General features: G+C 36.2%; 1 protein-coding gene across 1 annotated transcript in view; it reads right to left on the reverse strand.

Moving 5' to 3' along the window:
* osy (ABC transporter oskyddad) overlaps positions 1-11,819 on the reverse strand; it is a 71,700-nt gene that overhangs the window by 31,161 nt on the left and 28,720 nt on the right. The window lies entirely within an intron of this gene.

Raw genomic sequence — 11,819 nt, forward strand, 5'->3', positions numbered from 1 at the left:
CGAGCCCTCCCCCCCCCCTAAATTTCAAATTTTCCTTATATATATATATAAAATAGTACCCTGAAATGCCAGCTTAATAGGGTCGAGCCCCCCCCCCCCCCTAAATTTCATTCTGGCTACGCCGATGAGCTTACAACCGATAAAATGTTTGTCGAAGGTTGCCACCTGTTTGAAAATTTTATTTTAATTAATAAAATAATCTCAATGGTAATGGCAATATGGGCATCAAACTAAAGAAGTTTAGGAAAGTTTACTGCCGAAAACATTTTTGAGGGGGTTGCCACCTGTCTCAAAAGTTTTACTCATTTAAATTGATAAAATTTATGAAATATTACAATACTGGTGTTAAACTGACGAGGTATAAGAAAGTTTATGGTCGAACATTTTTTTAAACGGGTTGCCACATATCTGAAAAATGTAGTTCAGTTAAATTGTTAAGAGAAGGTAGATATTGAATTATTACACCTTTAATTAAGTGCCCAGTATATAGACTCGAGTTATAAGATTACAAATTGAAATTTTAGGAGAAATGTGATACTCTACCTGCTTTCTAAATATATTCGAAAATATGTGTATTACCTAACACACACATTTATAAAAAATAAAGAATGCTTCGTAAATCGAAAAATGTTTTTAAAATCTCGCTTCATAAATCTATTTCATACTAGTTTTGGCAGGAAGTAGCAACACTAAAATACCTTTCAGACGCAGTAAAGCACGCCGGATATTTGCAAGTCTTGAATTAAGGGTAAAAAATACCCATGGAAAGGAAAGTTCAAGGGATACAAATTTATTTGTTGTTGTTTTTTTTTTAATTTTACTAAGGATCTTTCAAGATAAAATTAATTATATTTTAATCGAATTATCGACCGGGATATAGAATTCAAAGCCACTGTAAAAAACATTTTGATACATAGAGCAAAGCTTGATTAGAGGCCTAAAATAACTGTCCCACTGTATTATGAAAATTGCTTTCCATTTTTTTTTTCACAATTCCCTAAATCATATAAATAAAATTTTACTTTGCCTGTGACTAACCACGCGTAATTCAAAAAACAACTGAGGTAACACGCCATCAGATTTTGTTTTAATATGAATACAAGTACAAATAAACATACAATTAAATTATGAAAACCTACATTTAAACAAAAAAAAAAACTATTTATTCTACCTAGTCTACTGGAAATCGAATAAATGTATTTATTTAGCAATTAATTGCACTGAATATTATTAATTAAAAGATTCCATTACACATATTATAAAATAACAAATCACACACACCTGCGAGCAACGAAAACTGAATAAAGAAAAAAAATAAAATAGAAGGAGAAGCAATTACATTCAACTACCTGAATATTTAAGGAAATGCTCCATTCTCAATGCGAACGGAAATTAAATGAAAAAGTCGAATATTTTTCGCCCGCAAACAATTCGAAATAAATTAAACTTTTAATTACACACTTGTTATTTAGGAGCTTAAATAAACTTTCATTACTTTCACGCTTAATTATTACACATTCATGAGTGAGCGAAAATGAGCTAGCAAAATGAGTACGCCAGTGCCAATGCCAACACAAACGCCAACTAAACGAGCAACTAACTAATCAGCATGACGACCAAAATCGAGCACTTTAACGCGGTGATATACGAATACTTGTGCGAGTAATATTTACTTGCAACTCTTAAGTAGGCGTAGTGGAGCAGCTAAAGTGCGGTGAGTAAGTGGAACTTAGCTAGGCACTTACATACATATACATATATATCTACTTTCACAAATTCGTACAAAGTTCATGCCAAGTTTTAAATTGTCTTTAAAGCAAAAAAAAAGGAGAATTAGCTTAAGAAACAGAAGGCTTGCGCTGTGTGTGTCTGTGTGTGTTTTTGTAAGTAGCTTTGTTATCTCAGTGTTAGAAATGTAAATCCAATTAGCCTAGCAATTTTGGTCTGAAGGCGGAAATTAGACTTCATTAGTGTGTTCATGTACATACATATGTATTTAACGCCTACATTTATACTTCAATAGTTGCATTGAAATTAGATTCGCTTACTTAGAAATATATGTATGTGTGCATGTCGGGCATACAATCGCTTCACAATGCCTTTTCATATTCACACTTTCGCCTTAAACTTTATAGTAGTTGCTTGCACCTTCACTGTCACCTTAATAATTAATCTGTGGATTCCATTAAAATGCAATTATCTACATACAACTAAGTATTTGTGTACTTCAAAAATGTCCACAAATATTTTACAATCACAGCCCAGCGCAATGGCACTTACTGCGCTGTCCTCCTCTATCCACTCAAACTTCTAGCACTTTCTATTGACTACTCTATATACAGTATTGGACATATCTATAGCACCCCCCTTTCAAAGCGATATTGTCTGCCACTTATGTTTAATTATTTGTTTTTAAGAATTTTCAATTAAAATACAGTTCATTCTCTAACAAAACCCATATAAACCAATGTTTTAAACTTTTTAAAAGACCGCAAAAAAGTGCAACAAACTTTCCCTTAAATTTCAAACTTTTTTTCTCAGAAGCTCTAGAATTTTTTTGAGTACACAGTTTTATAGCGCATTCAATTTTGTCCAATAATGTGGAAGTTTCAAGTCGCTAATGATTACCGTTGATTTTTAGATTTTTTTTTTGTCTCATTTGCTTCCATATAACGACTAAACACAATTTATTTTTATATGGCAGAAACCCGCAACATCCTCGGCGAAAAAAATTCTAAAAAATCAACGGTAATTTTTAGCCACTTGAAACTTGCACATTATTAGACTAAAATTGAATGGGCTATAAAACTGTGTATTCAAAAAAATTCTACCGCTTCTGAGAAAAAAGTTTGAAATTTGGGTGAAAATTTGTTGCACTTTATTGCGGCCTTTTAAAAAGTTTTAAACTTGAGTTTATGTGAGTTTTGTGAGAGAATTAACTGTATTTTAATTGAAAATTCTTAAAAATAAATAAATAAACATGAGTGGCAAACAATATCACTTTGAAATGGGGGTGCTATTGTATTGGCCAATACTGTATATATATTGTCGAGAAACATACACTCATACATATATAGTGTACTCGTTTCTATGCGCTTTTGTTGGTAGCTACTATGTCAATTAGCAATGCAGTACTTAGTATAAGTAGTTGTAGTACAACAACTTGAACAGGTGTAATTTGGTCAGTCACCAGTCTTATGCTTACAATGAACGCCAATGAACGCACCACCTGCCACTTATCATCTGCAGCCATCACTTTGGCCAGCACAACTCTCTTCTTGTCTTAATCGTTCTCCACTTTTGAGCCAGTGCAATGCAATGAATTGTAACAAAAAAAAAAACTCTAAGCGGAACGTAGTTGTCGGTCTTTGCCAGTGCGCTAGTAGTAGTGTAAATCCCCAACTCAATAGACTTTGCACAGCTGTCGAACTAAATATTTTTGCCGCATTGCAAATTCAGTTAGACATGCATTTCATTGTTTTTAAGCCCAGTAGTACGGAATCAGAAGTCGCAGTAAAAGAAACTTACATTAATACCTGAACCAGTTGATAGCCACTGCAACTATTTACTCTGAAAGAATTTCACAAAATGCATCCATTTATAAGAATAACTAAAAAATTTCAAAAATTAAAAAAAAAATTCCAAATGGTAGTCAGAGTTATAATAGATCCGATTGCCATATTTCACCAAAACCGTGCAGCCGTTTCTGAGTGAAGTCCCGCATAGTGCATGTTTTTATTCTCATCGAATTTCAAACCACCCTGTACCGATGAAAAAAGTTCATAATTAAAAAAATTAAACTTTATCATACATATATCTACAGGCTAAGGTCTAGAATTTGACCTCTCATTTTTTAAATTCTTATTCGCTAGTATTCTCAAACTTAAATCTTCTTAAAACTCCGTCGTCTGACACTGTGATGCGCATGTACTTCACTAAACTAATGAACTAATTCGGATTTGATTGTTCGAGCAAATGGCAACCCTCCTAAATAAAGTCAGGAATTAATCCCTTTCACTATCCAATTTCAATGTTGAATTGCTCGGTGATTCAGAAAGTTTGGTTAATAATTTTTTTCTATGGATACGGTTTCGAGATATTTGCAATTTGCTAGTTTCTCACATATTAATTAATCACTGCAAAAAAAATATCAAACTTTAACAGAAGAAAAGTTAAAAAAAACAACAGGTTCTGTGCCCAATTTTTGCGTTTATGCTAAAGCCTGTTCTATTAGAAAAAAATCCAGTTACTAATGAAGGAAAACGAGGGATAAATAAGGAAGAAATGAGTAGTGAAATTAAAAAAACACGCAAAGATTTTTTGTATCCTGTAAAACTCCACATCTGCTTAGCTTTGGAGTGGTAAATGTTCGCCTGCGCTATCGCCGGTGCAAGGTATATTATGCATCTTACCTTCGCTTTAGTCGCTAAAGTTTCCACCAGAAGAATGTATGAGTAGTCCGTTGGGCGAAAAGATAGGTTCAGATTGCTTTACTCAATGAAAATCCCTCCATCTACCCAGCATTCCATTTTTGATGCGTCAGTAAAGACAGCTATGCCCTCCATGGAAAGAGTTTCTCGGCAAATTCGTTCCGTGTGACGTGGTAATTTTTTGCGACGTTTGTCTTGGGTCTAGGGTTTTAGTATTAGGTAGTGGTTACGCAGTATTTTTATTTCAAATGGGATCCTACTTAAAATAGCACTATGGCCGTTCGTATGGCACCCGTTGCGCCAACACTTACTGACCTCGTAAATTTCGCTAATCCATACCAGAGTTTCGGTTTACATTATTTGCCTTCAATCTACATCTATTGCCCAGTATTATTTTAGCTGCATAGCGCGCCACCACGGCCTTCCTTACTCGACCCTCATTATTAAGCCTCCAATAAAATTTGGGATTTTGGGATATTTGACGGGCGAAGCGAGATACTGGATTTCCCAGGCGACCTACTCGCAAGAGAAGCCTCCGCTTGCTTCGGCCATAAAAGGCATTAAATTGACCAAAGGCTTACCTTCATTCTTCGCTAGTTGTATTGTGCGAGCGTGGATCTTCACGGCTTGAAAAGTGTAGGTGATGGTGAAGTTTATACGGAATTCCAGCAAAATCTCGCACATCTCTCCCAGAAATGTCAGACCAATCAGCCTCCTTGCGTTTCTGCTAAAAGGCCTTTAGCTGCCAAGCAAAAATTAAGTCCTGCACCTCACATACGGTGCGCTCAAAACTTATGAGAAAACAGCGTCGGTCTCGAGAGATTTTGGCAGTACCTTTGCCTAGACGTGGACCAATATTGGGCGGACGGGTCATCTGAACACTTCACCGTAAACTACTCGGCATAAGCAAGGCTGTGGTCTAAGCGCTTAGAACTTCACATATTAACCAATACGTAAGAGCTTTTCTTATTGTTTAAACTAACTTAACCTAGCTTTATATAAGCTTTACAATCTTTTGTAGCTTTGGCCTTATTCAGCATAGCTTTACACAAAAGTGGCATATACATACATATACTTATCTGCTCATGCATACGTACATAAACACACTCATATGTACAAGCAACCCTGAAACTCCAGTCCAGTTGCTAAAAGGAATTTGGAATATGAAAAGCTTATAATTGTTTCAAATTTGCAAACGGTGATTACATTTACTCATCCTGTAATTTTGAATTATTATTCATTTACTAATCACCAGCAATCCCCCAACAATTTATGATTTCAAATGTTTACTGGGTCTCTTACTAAATCCTTCACCAGCATACCTTCCCAACCGCTCGCACTCTTAACTCAACACAAGTACTACACTCAGCCTCAACATTTTCTTGGAATGTTTTGCCTCTCGGCGTTTTCAGTTAGCTACCTAACCGAATTGCCTGCGAATGGAATGTATGTAGAATGGCGTGTGGGTATGTGTGGGTGCGTGTGTAGAAGTATGCGGCAAGCCAATGAGGATGTGTGCGGTTCCAAACGGAAATTAATGCCAACTTTTACAAATCCGCTTAAGTGATTGTTGCATTCTTCGAGAGAAGGTGGCTATAAGGAAACGACAGCAGTACGAATAAATAGCACACCCTCCTGGCAGCAAATGAAGAGGAATTACCACGTGTATGCAACAAGCTGCTACTACTGGTGCTTACCATTCATTACCAAGCTAGCTAGCTAAGCTGGTGGCCAACAGTTAGTAACTATGTACATACATACATATGTATGTAGCACGTAAGCATGCTAGGTATAACTAAGTAAAGTTTGGATAAGTGCTAAATACAATTGGACATTCAGAAACTGAAATTGTCGCAGCGTAGATTGGTTAAGTGAATAGCCCGGCAAGCAAGTAAGCAAACGAACTTAATAAGCGACTATGAAGACATCGAAGTGTAAGACGGCGATTTTGTTGCCATGAAAAATTTACATTTTGGTTCACTGGCCATTGGTCATTGCCCACTGTCAGTCGACCGCCCTAGCCTAGAGCAGTTGAAGTGGTCGATTGGACAAGTGAGCAGTCAGTTAGACAAGCATTTCCTCGTATCCGCTGTTCATGCATTGTTTATGTCACACGTGCATGCAATGTTATGCCAACGTAGCTGCACACTACCAAACTGACGAACTACCCACTCATCCAGCCAGCCAAGTGCACAATAAAAAGCTTTGCGCCACCCAAATTCTGACTACGCCAAATTCATTCGCACTCAAACTTCAATAGTCAGCTTTTACGTGAATTCTCAATTATTTTGCAAACGTTGCTGCCACCATCTTGAATGGTCGGTCATTCACACACACACACCCACGCATATGCAGCAGCAGACACTCAAGCTGGCGCAAGATACCAGACAAGTGTGCGACTCGTGCCCTTACCGGACATGCAGACATGTATATCTGTGCTTGAACTGTCCGGCCGACGGCGTGGAAATTTTTTCGTCCTTTTGCCGACCGCTGCCGCCTACTTCGAACGAGCGACCTACCACTGATTTGGCTAACCGCAAACTTGTCTAACTTTTCCCTTTACACATTGCAGGCGCAACTTTCGGCTGAGCTCAGCTAGTGGCAGCACATTTGGCCACGTTTGTATGTATGTATGTAAATAGTCTCCTGCAGGCATTGGACAGCCCAAAAACAGCAACAGACCAAAAAAAAAAAAACAAAATACAACACAAAGAAAAAAAAACGACCGGAGGAAGTATGTACATAGGTAAAGAAGTAGCGACTGGAATTTTGTTATTTTCTTTTGACACAAAAGTTTTACTTGTGTCTTTTTGCATGTAATTCTTTGCACTATGAAATCACAATGCCCACATCAGCAGCAGGCGTGCCCAAGCGCTCGCCATTTGCCGGTCAACCAACTTAACTCACCTCAAGGGATGGTGGCCGAGTCTTTCATATGTACGCCTTTTCACACAATCATTCATCTGCAGTTTTGCCTACTCATCTCACCATTTGGCACGCGTGCCAGCAAGGCAGAAGTTCGAAATAAAAGATTGAACAGATGTCTGTCTGCTGCTTTGTAAACTTTCTTTAAGATTTGGTGATGTATCGCACATAAAGAAAGGCGTGAAATTTCATGCCACGAAATTACTTAGTGTTTTGGGGTCAAAGTGGTCATTGGTAATTGAATTGCTCGAACACTTGAAGGTTAAGCTATTTTAATTTAAAAGGTATTACGGGTTTTTGGTGTATGTATATCGTAAGACAAAATATCGATATATTTATTAATAAAAATATGCATTGTCGTGTTAGTTATTGCGATAGATAGTTAGATATTTTTATGTGTTATGCCCTGCGACATAAGGGTCTATTGTACCCCTACTCCTCAGATCACTTCTGTTGGTACTAAGGACCCCAAAACTTTCATAAGGCCTTTAGTGGGTAAGTCTATGTTTCTCTCCTCTTTGAGCAAATGCCGAAGTTGTGCAAGTAACCCTTCATTCTACAGTGTCCTGTATAAAATACCTGCAAGTGCTGTTCTCCTATTGCTATTTTTCTCGGTTTTCAGCTCTTCTTTAATCATATTTGAACTTACTACATGGTAGGGCTCAGGTCCAATTGGGATTACGGCTGCCGTCTTGTTGCTTCTCCATTCCTCTCTATTCCCTTATGGCCAAGAACCCATAACAAGTTGTCTTTTTTTTAGTGTCACTCCCTTCTCTCGCCAGAAAATAAAAAAAAAACACTAAAGCATTCTCTGTGCATTTATTGCAATCAGTGAAGTTCCAGAAACAAGTAAAATAAAAAATCAATCAAGTATTTGAACAATTTTAGCCTTAAAATGTTTTTAAACGAAAAAGTACCGAAATTAATATTTGTTTCTTTTTCACTCAAAAAAGCCATAATAGCTTTTGTTTAATAACTTTGGGAAGTTTTCAGATAGAATGTTCATATTAGAAGCAATGAAAGCTGTCACCAAATACAACATATCTGTTAAGTTTTTAAAGTGTGCCACCAAATTAAGAAAAAATAAAAACTGTCGCAGCTTTTTTCTAACTTTTGAAATTCAAAATTTTTTCACGTTTAACCGACTTCACAAAAAGGAGAAGGTTAACAATTCGTCGGAATATTTTTTTTTTTTGTCATGCATGTTACCGCATAAAGATCACGCTAACCGATTTTTATAATTATTTTTTTAAAGGAAAGGTGGTCCCATACTAATTTTGTTTAAATGCGATCATTGGATCATGAAGAAATTAACGATAATCTTAAATTTTTATATGAGAATTGAAATCGGTTTTTTTTTTTTGATAAAAATTTACTTGTAAAAGTTTAAGATATGTAGTTCAAAATGTGAACAGTAAACGGTCGAAATGTTATTTTTGCCAAGACGAACTAATCTATTAAGAGTGTAATAAAATTGGTGTGTGCCATGAAATGAAAAATTTTACAAGTTTTATTGACATACTCGAAATTCATTTTAAAATTGTTATATATGTACATGAAGACTGTGTAAAAGTCTTAAATGCCAATATTTAAATACTTTTAAATAATATGAACTTTAAGTTAAGGCGTGCGAGTAACGTGTTAGCAGGCCGTGTATGGTGATACGAGGCGTATACGTTACATACAATTTCCCAATGAAATCTTGTTCCTTACGCAAAAAAAAAAAGATAATGCACTGTATAAGAGAAGTGTGCCAAGACCAAAAACACGTTTATGTCGAAAACTTTAACAACTTGTGAGCTGTGCTCATATGCAAAAATTTCATAAATTTAATAAAGAAGTTTTTTGCACATCCAGTAGTGCATCACATGTATTTGACGCTTAGGTTTAGTAGTCGCCTAAACATAGGGGGGGGAAAAATCTTTAAAAAAAATCACAAATCTTTCAACTATAGAATTATGATGCAAAAAATATTTAAACGACGGTATACCCAGTTTACCAGTTTTGGAAAAACCTTGCAGAAGCAAATTTAATTCCACGAACAGGTGGCAGAAAATATATTACTCATCCAATCTCTGAGACAAACGTTACACTACCAATCGCAATTGTCAAAAAAATTAAAAACATCATCTTTTCAAAATGACTTTAAAGCCACAGACACACGAGCCAATTACCGCTTCGTTAATTTCCTTTAACTATCTCAACCAAATACTTACGAACGGGGGAAATCAAATGCCAATGTACGAACCGTCCTTGGTTGATACTCAATAGGACGCCAAAGTTTATTTGAGTATGTGTACGTGAATGTTTGCATGAATGCACATACATATGTACGTCTGTGTATATTTGGTTGCATCTACATACATACATACATACATACGTACGGTGCATGTGTGTGTTGACCTAAAAATTGTTTTAATTTAATATTATGCAATTCTTGTGGCTTTAATTGCTCGAAAACTTAATTCTTGCGTCATTAAAATATTCGCACTCAAATGGAATATTTTATCAGCCACAACAGCTGCAGCAGCAACAACGGCACTGAGTATAAAGCAGCAGAACAGGACAAACGCCATGGTAGCAACTGTAGCTACAGCAGTGCCTGAATGATTTATGATGTTCTCAATGCTGCAATGGCGGCAAGAGATTGCCAGAGTAAACCTGTTTATGAGGAGCAAAATAAGTATCATGCCGGCATACGAGTACATACATACTCGTACATGTGCGTATATAAATATGTACGAGTATGCATTGCGGGGAAGGAAAAGCAGAGCTGGAATGCGACGGCAAAGACAATGACAACGACAACGACAACGACGAAAGTAGCTTCCAGGTTGGAGTAAGGATCACTCCAGCAATACATCTCATACATATACATACATTTATACATATGAATGTGTTGATAAATGCGCACAATCAGCAGCAATATCAACGACTGGTTGTTGTGCTTTTTGTTATTTCATAAACAATTGGTGCAAAACATTAACATCGATGACCACAACATTTTCGCTTCATTACGGCGAATTACATTTAAAAGTTTATTATTATTTGAATTATTTATTTATTTTGCCTATGTATACCTACTATGTCCAATTGTACAAACTTTCGCACATACATAAGTATGTATGTATGTTAATTTGTAGCCACTGTACGATATAGATCTTGGGGATTTTCGTTTGTTATTTTAGATAATTTTTAACAGAACATGTAAAAATTTATGGCTGCATTTCTTTATTCATTCTGAACATTTGGAATAAACTTTTTTGTTTACTTATTCTTTAGAACGTTCCTGATGATATGTCAACGTATATTTCAAACGCATTCTGTTTATTCCGGCTGTGAAATGGGATTATCCGGAATTTATAAAGAAATGCAGCCTATATGTTTCAAAACTGATCACTTCATTTTTAATACGTGCGTACGTATTTAATACCGCTAATGACATGAATAAAAATCATAAAAAGGAAAATATAACGGCAATATTTCTTGTTTAAAATGTTTTAGATCCATCGCACACCACGGACTTTATCGGCCGCCGATTTAGTTGGGCTCGCGAGTCTTTCCATTGCACCACAACTAATTGGTCGGAGGGATTANATAGGCGGCCGATATAGTCTGTGGTGTGCGGTGGCTCTTATAGCTGCATCCTTACTTCTATTCCGTGTGTTGCAATATCCACGGAAGCAGCATTTAACTTTTTATGAAGAAAATTTTTAAAAAATATTGGAAAGTTTCTCTACTTATATGTTTGGCTTTCCTTTGATTTATTTTTCCAACGTCAAAAGCAGGATTTTTTTTTTTTAAGTTGGAACAACAAAAAATACGAAATACGTTTTCTGTCAGATAGCTAACATGGCGGATACGAAAAAGCAGCGAAACTACCTTCTAAAAATTATTGTATCATGATAATATTTATATCATGCTACGATGTGTGTCTCTAGTATAAGTCTCTCAGGCACTTTCATTTTCCGATCGTCCAATATGATCCCAATCTCTTTCGGGCGGCTATCGCGTATTGACCTTCAATGAAAAGCAGCTGAAATATGTATATACATATTACATTTTCTAGAAAAAATTGTTTGAAAAATAAAAGAAACGCTTTTGAAAAAAACTTTCTGTGTGAACACTTTCATATATTTACATCAATTTGAAAGCTTTGCTTAGCTTGGAACGGCTTTGCTCGGCTCGGCTTTGCTCGATTCGGCCCCGCTTTCTGTGTGTACGTAGCCTTAGCGCTGATAGTTAGACGAAAGTCCTTAAAATTCATATATTTCAACCATCCTGAATGAGTAGTTTTCAGCTAGCGCTATCTGATAAGCATCTAGGCTTCATCTTTCACAGCGACCTTTCCTGTACGACGAAAACCGGAAAAAGGGTGATAAGGCGTAAGCAGACTGATGGGCCTTTGGCGCTCTCGCCGAAGTAAACCAATTTTATTGAGTGGTGTCATTTGATGCTCACCAT

The sequence above is a fragment of the Rhagoletis zephyria genome, unplaced genomic scaffold, assembly GCF_001687245.7.
Source record: "Rhagoletis zephyria isolate East Lansing unplaced genomic scaffold, Rhagoletis_zephyria_1.1 Rzeph_scaffold_01533, whole genome shotgun sequence".
Classification (NCBI taxonomy): Eukaryota; Metazoa; Arthropoda; class Insecta; order Diptera; family Tephritidae; genus Rhagoletis; species Rhagoletis zephyria.